At 34.5% G+C, this 7,288-nt stretch overlaps 1 long non-coding RNA gene across 1 annotated transcript; it reads right to left on the minus strand.

Annotated features, from left to right (window-relative positions):
- Positions 1–470: 470 nt before the first annotated feature.
- On the minus strand, positions 471–5,840 carry LOC130550732 (uncharacterized). The gene is made up of 6 exons (XR_008962483.1): positions 3,563–5,840; positions 3,249–3,428; positions 1,773–1,902; positions 1,511–1,623; positions 1,137–1,338; positions 471–712 (listed from the first exon to the last, which is right to left on the minus strand). It is a non-coding gene; the product is annotated as an uncharacterized LOC130550732 (long non-coding RNA).
- Positions 5,841–7,288: the final 1,448 nt, after the last annotated feature.

Consider the following 7,288-nt stretch of genomic DNA (forward strand, 5'->3'; position numbering starts at 1 on the left):
ACTTTAAATTATACTCATAGTACACTTTAATGCTGTACTAGAACTATAATAAAAATATAATTTCAGGTAATCATTATTGTGCTACCACTATATTTTAAATATATTAACAGCTCATTGGTAATGTATTTGCAGATCACTAAAGGGGTACTATTTATATACTAAAAAGGTATTTCACACATCCCTTACTTATGACAATTTATATTTTCAATTTATTAAAATATAATGCAAAATATGCACTAACAGACAGTAAAAATAGTGTAAATTACACACAAGCATTTTGAAACTACAAAACTTTAATGTAATTTTTACATCAGGCGTACATAAAAAACTACACCAGCATATGTAAACTCCACATTGACATAAAATGTAGTGGCATGCAGATATTTAATGTAAAACTTAATTAGCTTAGATAAATAAAAACTTAAAATAAATTTAAAAAATAAAAACTTACCAAAGAAATCAAAGTGCGTTTTAACAAGCTGCAAACAGCTGAATCAAATAAAGAACTACAGAAGTCAATAAATTGCATTTTTTTAACAAACTGGCAAAAGCCAAACAGTTAACCAAGAACTGTAGCATCTTAAACATCACTGTCTTCATCCTTCCAGTGGAGAGTGACTGTTCTTTGAGTTTGACTCGTTGTTGCATTTCCTGCGAATAAGTGCTTGCACCCCAGACACTGTTGTGTTCGGGAACTGTTTAATCACAGTGTCTGTGAATAGGGGGAAAATCAACTTTTTAAATAAGCACAATTTAAGAAAAACCTTTTTTTTGCAACAGAATAGAATGTTTTGACATTTACTTGTTTTTCAGATGATAAAAATTAAATTTTCTACTTCTTTCACATGGCAACCGTATGTAATGCTCACTTGTATATAAAAATAGACATTCAATATGAAATGCTAGTGAAAGTAAAATGGACAAAAGAACAACTCTTGCTGAACAACTGTGAAATGTACATGGCATTTCAGAGTGTCACATGAAAAAAAAAATAGTTTAAATGTTTAAGTGAAAAAGTACCCTGCCATCAATTACTGTATAATACATGACAAATATTTATTTATGGCATTACTATTTGTTGTGGTCAGTCCCTCATGACTTGCAAAAAAGTGATGATGAACAAGAAGAACACATACCAATAAGAACAGTGACCTTGTGAGGGTCCAATTGGTTTTTTGATGTTTCCTGATTTCCCTATAAGAGAACATCTTGCCAGTTTGTCTTTTCCAAAAATTAGAGTTGCCAAATCTTGTGCAAAAAGAGAAAGCCGTGACTTATTCAGTCTGTCATACATCCTCTTGGGGACTTTCACATCAGAATCAGCTAATGTATGGAAATCTGGGTAAAATAACAAACAAGCAGTATTAGGAAATATTTTATGGCTTAAATACAAAACATTGAGTATATGCTACTGGATTTTCTAAAGTGGTCATGCACAAACAAAGACAGTTAAAATAATTATTATAATTACTACTATGACTTTTTTTATTATCATAATGTGTTTTCTAACCATTTCTGAGGAATCAGCAAGAGACATCTCACTGGAACTGGAACTTGAGCCGTATCAGCCTCTTTTAATGGACTCTAAGACATCTTTGAGAGATGATACTATCCCAGGAAGCTCTACAAGATAAAAAGTATGATTCAGATTGAGTTAATCTGATAGACAAAAAAAACTGTACAAAATAAAAAAATAATGAATTGTTGACTCAGTCGGCTTAAATCATTAAATAAAGACATCATATTTACATTTCAATTAACAAATAATTTACCTTTTAAAGCTTTGACAACATCACCATCAAGCTTGACGGTGTTCTGCGGAGATGTGCTCTGCAAATGACTGTTCTCAAATTCCTTGCTTCCATTATTATCATATTGTTCATTGTCACTGTCCAGTGCAGCCTGTATGTTAAATTTGACACAAGGTTAGAAGAGGCTTGACAAACACCTACAGTAAGTTAGTGAAGTTGTATTATTCAATTAAGTAACCAGTTTAGATGACACAAAATGTTATGTTAATGGTTGCATAATTATAATTTAGATTTTTAATTATTGTGTTTACTGTGACGCCAGGGGTTCATGCTCTAAACTATTCAACTGTGTTGCAGAGATTTAAGGAACTGATAAATCATAAATGCATGCAAAAAAGCAAATAGAAGGGTGACTAGCCCAAGCTCACTGCAGCTCCCATAAAATGTTTTTACATAGTTGTGACCCTGTCTGTGAAAAGTCATTTTTGGTGATGTGCTGTTTTTTTACATAAAATCATCCCACACAATGTAAAGAACATTATGTAAAAATATAACCTTGATATCTTTGAGTAAAACAGTGTAAAAAAAATACACCATAGTTAAATTAATAGGTGAAATCAAACTTTGATGCTGATCACGCAATTAAGATTTTTAGACTTTAGCCTGGATTTCACAGGGACACATATAAACATTTGATTACAGTCTTATTAAAGGAAAACTAAAACATGCTTCATGAATCTCCTTTTCAGACAAAGTGGAAAAACTGTGGTGAAGGAAGCCAAAAAGTTATGCGGCTTTCACACAGGACGCGGAATGCGCTGCACTGGGTTCAACATAGCCCTTCAATTTGCGCTGCGCTGCCCGGAGCAAAGTATGTGGAATTTTCAAAACATCGGGAGTTCTATAGATTTTCTATAGCAAAAGAGCTTTATTTCAAAGTAGCGGAGGAGGCTAGAAGAGGGAGAAAATGGAATGCTGCCGCTGCCCGTGTCTATTTCACACGCATATTACCTACCTACAACAAGCTACCTGACTTAAAACACACCTGACATGCCAACTTGAATTGACATATGTCTCCATGACACAATGTTTCTACCGATGTCCCTATTCAAGCGCAAAATTGTGTTGTGCAGTTCCGAAAAATTCCGACACAGAGTAGCATCCATTTTGTTTTCCATGCTCGGATGCCTCGTTTCTATTGGCAGCGCGGGTAATCGTCACAGAGCGCAGCGGCAAAAATTGCATTTTTTTTACTTTGACCGCAGCAAGCGTGTAAGCTCAACACCGGTGCGCTCCGCGCAACATCAAACCACCCTTGCGCAGAGATTGCCATTGAAATGAATGGGTTTCATAGCGCAGGGCATTCCGCGTCCTGTGTGAAAACCGCATTACCTTGATACTTAGAGACACAATTTTCACTGTAATGGAAAATAGATCAGAGTGAAAATAAAACTTTGAATATAAAATGATTTGATATGAAATTAAAACATCGCTTACTCTTTTCCTTGATCTTCTCTGCTCGTTCTTTTCAAACATGTCAATGTCTGTGTTATCTGAATCATCGGACATTGGAGTGGAGGCTATGGGTGCTGCTGTATTTCTTTGTAAGTTCTGGAGGTCTCTTTTGAGTTTGTTTCCCATTGCAACGTAGGCTGCACCTTGAGAAGTACTTACAATCTAAAAATAATACATTCTAATGTAACATTTCACCAACAAAAATAATAATCATAAAGAAACTGAAAAAGGAGCAGGCAGGCCAGTCATTATTGAAAAAATATACAATAATTCTGAAAGTTAGGAAAATCAAAAACCTTTAAGGCCTCAGCTGTTTTTTTCCCTTGCTGTGTGGTTGTCTTCCAGATGTCTTCTCCTCTCTTAAAAGCATCTCTCTTCACAATTAAGTCTTTGTAAACATCTGTCATTAAAAACAAAAGTTATATAACAAAATTATAATACAGTATAACAAAATTTTAAACTGAGAAACAGATCACGTCCATGCACACATACATCCAACAAGGCGAGTCCAGGCGAATCGACTGCGCCAGCATCATGAGAGTTGCGTTGAAGTAATGAAATGATTAAATACTTTGAAATATTTGTAATAAATAACAACTTTTCCCCTATAGTAACTTCACTAATAACATATTATATTATTGTAACGAGGCTTAAGGCCGATTATTAATAAGCAAGCAGTATTTTTCATGCAAACAAGGTTTTATAGCGGTTTTATCAAACAGAAAAAGTCGCTTTCTAGAGTAAGCATCAACAATCGGTGTCTAAATTACTAACGTTAGACCTAATGCTAGCAAGTCGGTATTGCGTCAGTAATCAACGTAGCTAACATTGTGCTAAAAGCTAACAAACATTGAAATGAAGTTTGCGTGGGAAAATTGTTTCTAAACCCAAAGTGATCTTAAAGCTAGTTATACTAATCGATAACATTAATAAGCTTACCACTAAGAAGTAGTATTTTTGCTGGCAGTGTCTTGGTCTGTCCATATCGGCTGCGACTTGACAGGCGCACCTCTACGTAGCCCTCTTCGCTTCTAAGTTGCTCGCGTGAACTGACCACGTACTCTGATAGTCTGTGCTCTCTTAAAATTATATCGGTTCTGTCCACTTTCACGATATCAGAGTCAGGGAAATAAAACAAAGCATAGTTTGGAAACGACATGACTCCTGCTGACATTTCTTCTCCGTTGCTCGGCCAGCCGGAATGACCTCTCAAAACGTACGTTTTCAATTGGCTGTCTCTGATTGGACAGTTAGTGTTAAGATGATTTGTAAGGCTTGACTCTTATTGGTCAAACTGAACGCACCACGAAAGTGCATTCACTGCAGAAGAAGTATAAACTACTGTTGATACAATTAATAATTATTATTTCCGTCGCCATTACATCAGTTGGAATGCCTCTGGCGCTGAAGTGACAATAATGAAGAAATACAAATCTTACCTGGACTCACAAGATAATGAGATTCCAAAAACAACAAGTCGCCGCTTTAAGGAGCTGGGTGCAAATAAAGAGGTACATTTTATTTGAATGTTTTTTTCCAGCACTGTTTGAAGATTGTAGCCAGACATGCAACACATTATATATATTATTTTTCTTTAATCTGCATGGAATTCCTGCTACATACAGCATGCTGTATTTGCACGTCTGTCTGTGGCACCCAGGATTTCAACATATTTGTCAATTTCTTTTTTTGCAGAATTCACGCCGAGGTGGTTACAAAGACTATGTGTGCTTCAATGATTCTGAATTACCTAGAACAACTGAATACATGAGAAGGAAAAAACTGGTAAATAGACAGTAGGCTATTTGTAATGGTTACTGAAACACATATGTGTTATGCAACACATGATTTTTTATTTGAGTATTTCATAGCCTACTGCAAGTACTAGGGATTTTTATTATTATTAATTGATTCATGAAGCTGCAATTAAGTTTATGATACTAACAGTAACTTGGTATCTTTCAGCTCCCGGTCAATTTCAATAACAATGAGGCCACCAAGGAAAATAACAATGTTCATTATACTCAGTGCCAAAGAGCAGCAAAGAGATTCAAATTGGATAACCAAGAACAGGAAATAGTTGAGTGGGTAGGTAAAAGTTGTATCAACATCAGTTTTTTAATTTAAATATTTTTATTTCACAGATTTACAATCGAACAGCATATAATGTTATATGTCATATAATGACAAAACAGTCATCCATCATTCGGATTTGATATGTATATTGTATAGAGTGTTAATGAAGTGACTACTAACGATGGCTGCCTCACCAGACCAACTTGTGCCAGTCTCCTGACATTCATCATCATGAAGCCAACTTACACTCTCAGGTAAATATATTATTATTTGTTATGTACATCCACAATTACATTACATGTGGCTAGATGGACTACTGTCACAACATGACAATATTATATGACTTGGCATTTATAAATTAGGTTTTGGAACTGTGAGGGTTAGATGGGTTTATTTTTGTACGTATTACTTATTTATTCCTTCATTCATATATTTAAGTTCATTTTACAAATAGCATGTCACAAATATTTGAATGACTGCATAAGAGTCAAGCTAAATTCTTACACACCAGCATACACCTCTCTTGTTGAAACAATGCAGTATCAGTAAGCTCATTGACTGTAAAAGTGTGAATGCAACATATTTGTTGCCTGTATTTTAGGTGTATTTGGTCATTTAAGAGTTATGATAGTATGTCAAGAACTTTTTCAATGAAATAACTCTGATTCTGTTGTCCAAATGAAAAGGTTGACATCTCTTAAGTGTATTTCAGGTGTATTTGTTAATTTGAAAGTTATGATAATATGAAAAAGAATTGTATTCTACAATTCTGTTCTTTTAAAGGGCAACATTAAAGGTCAACGTGTGCAACAATTTCAGTTTTTTATATGAAAGTTATGATACATCTAAGAGTTTTAAGTGTTGTGTGACGTGAGTAGCTCGCAGCCACTTTAATTTTTTTCAAAAGTAGCTCTCAACTGAAAAAAGGTTGGAGACCCCTGCTTTACATCATCCATAAACGTGAGTCTGATTGATTATTAGCGGTAGAGTTGAAGACGACAGTTCCCATTATTCCACACTCCTTCACACCTAGCTATGCTGTTGTTGTTGTTTTGAATATATCTGTCTACTCACAAAAAAAACTAAAAATATGTTCATATATTTATACATTTCTGTATTATTACTCGTACACAGAAATTCTAAGGTACTGGCATAACACTGAGCTCAAAACAACAGTTTAACATAACAGTTATTAAAATGAGTCGTCCAAAACCTCAGAAGTGCATTTGATCGTTTTTGTCTTTATGACTAAAACTGTCCTCATGAACCCAGTTCCAGACGTAGTGACCCATCATCGCTTCATCCCACCTTCCCCGTGGTACAGAAATTTCCAGAATTTCCTGACAATTGACAATTGGAAAATAATTGTTAAACTATGTAAAAATTTGTACAGTTTTTGTTTATTTGCAATATACCAATATATCATAATTAATGATATAGGCTCCAAACTTATTTGAGCTAAATATACACTAAAACATTGATGCTACATAAAATAAATATTACCACAATGATTAAGACCACAGAATTGTACAAGAACTAGAAAAAAATGTTACACTGTGTAATATACAGGACAACTAGACATTATCAGCCTTATTTTTGAGGTATCTTTAATTAGTATCTGTACTAGCCAAATTCATGCGAATCAGATGTCCTATAAGGTAAGATTGTATACAGTAAACACAAAAGTTTTAAAATCTTGCAAGTTTTTCCTTGCTTTCCTTCCAACTGGCCATGTTTGCATCTGATTTTTTTAAATCGTGCATACTTCTATATCTTTCCCTGCTTTTATTCCTTACATCCAAGCTCCTCCTAACCTTTTCTCATAGGAGTAAGCAAATCAGAGAAATCGAAAGAATATCCTTGCTAGTGTTGTCAAAAGTACCGGTACTTCGGGTCCATGTCGGTACCTAAAAATAAAAAAGTTGTCGGTACCTAATTTTCACAAG

The sequence above is a fragment of the Triplophysa rosa genome, unplaced genomic scaffold (assembly GCF_024868665.1).
Source record: "Triplophysa rosa unplaced genomic scaffold, Trosa_1v2 scaffold414, whole genome shotgun sequence".
NCBI classification, from domain to species: domain Eukaryota; kingdom Metazoa; phylum Chordata; class Actinopteri; order Cypriniformes; family Nemacheilidae; genus Triplophysa; species Triplophysa rosa.